The sequence below is a fragment of the Silene latifolia genome, unplaced genomic scaffold (assembly GCF_048544455.1).
Source record: "Silene latifolia isolate original U9 population unplaced genomic scaffold, ASM4854445v1 scaffold_440, whole genome shotgun sequence".
NCBI lineage: Eukaryota > Viridiplantae > Streptophyta > Magnoliopsida > Caryophyllales > Caryophyllaceae > Silene > Silene latifolia.
In genome coordinates this window covers 18,553-20,106 of record NW_027413360.1, presented here as the reverse complement: position 1 = coordinate 20,106, position 1,554 = coordinate 18,553, and the positions used below count along the sequence as shown (strand labels likewise).

The 1,554-nt window shown below is 43.8% G+C and overlaps 1 non-coding gene across 1 annotated transcript; it reads right to left on the bottom strand.

Moving 5' to 3' along the window:
- Positions 1–690: 690 nt before the first annotated feature.
- Positions 691–797, bottom strand: LOC141639552 (small nucleolar RNA R71). Its single transcript, XR_012542568.1, has one exon. It is a non-coding gene; the product is annotated as a small nucleolar RNA R71 (small nucleolar RNA).
- Positions 798–1,554: the final 757 nt, after the last annotated feature.

Genomic DNA, 1,554 nt, shown 5'->3' with positions numbered 1-1,554 from the left:
CTTTGTTAGAATCATTAGTGCTTTCTTATTCGCGTAAGTTAGTCACTCGAGTATTTAACGGTACTCATTGAGATACAACTAGAGTTAGTTGTACGAGTTGGGTTAGTAAATTCGTAATCCGTAGAAAGGTACTAAATTTATTAATCGAGAATAGTGGACGTAGGTTTCGACTTGTGAAACTGAACCACTTCAAAAGTCCGTGTGTCTCTTCTTCTTTCGTTTGTTTCGTTCATTACGTTTATCTCCATTAGTTGATTAAATTACATTAGCATAATCGAAAAAGCTTTCAAAAACTTTTAAATCCTCAATTCACCCCCCCCCCCCCCCTCTTGAGTATTTTGGATCAATAGACTCTTCACTTTCTAGTCATTCAATGCCTAAAGCCTCTTCTATTCCCAAAGGTTTCAATCTCCAGACTGAGGATGGGAACACCTTTGATATCCGTCCTTCTTATATCAATCTGGTGGAGAGAAACATTTATAGAGGTGTAGCTGGTGAAGATCCAAGGAAGCATATGGAGACCTTTACCGATTACTGTTCTACTATCCCCGCCACTAAGGGGGTAACCCAAGATAAGATTAAGGAGGTTCTATTTCCTTTCTCTTTAGCTGACTCAGCCAGGGAGTGGCTGACTGACTTGGACCACACAGCTGCTGGGGTTACAGATTGGGAGTCTCTTGCTCATGCATTTTGCTGAGGACCAAGATTACTAGTTTCAGACAGGCTCCCGATGAAAGTTTCTATGAGGCATGGTCGCGATTCAAGAAGTTGGTGAGGTCTATCCCTCACCATGGTTTTGACCCATGGTTTCTAGCTAATCAGTTCTACAATGGGCTGTATGACGACCAGAGAGCCATACTTGATGCGGCATCTAGCGGAAGATTTCAGGAGAATACAGATGATGATAAGGGATGGTCCCTTATTGAAGAGATGGCGAATCACAGTGCTGAATATGGTAACCCGAGGGATGGGATTAGGACAGTTCATGCAGTTGATAAGCAGGTTTTGGCTCAGCTGGAGACCATAAATGCTAGGTTTGACAAGTTGGAATTACAAGATGCTGGGGAGCCTCAGACGGTCCATGTTCTTACTAGTGGAGCGACCGTTTCTTGTGAGAGATGTGGGAGTAATGATGGCCACACTGCTTTTGGCTGTCTTGTAGAGAAGGAACAAGTCCTTGCCTTTCAAAGAATATAGGCAAGGAGAAGGTTCCTATTACAATAATCAAGGGGCATCCATCCCAACCCGAGGTGGACTAGTCGAATGTGCTCAATCCTACACCGCTCCGCACCGAAGCGACCCTTATGTCCCTCCACACAAGAATAAAACAGGCTTTCAAAAGCCCCCTTCTTTTACTCCTCCTAACCATGGTGCATCATCTTCCGGTGGGGTGAGTAAAATTGGTGAGCTTAAGTCTATGTTGCAAGCCTTCACGAAGCAGTGACAATTGAGTGATCAACAGAAAGATGCGTCCATAAAGGCACTTGAAACTCAAGTTGCCCAATTAGCCACTAATCAGTCCACAAGAAAGCAGGGTCAATTACCGACTCAAAA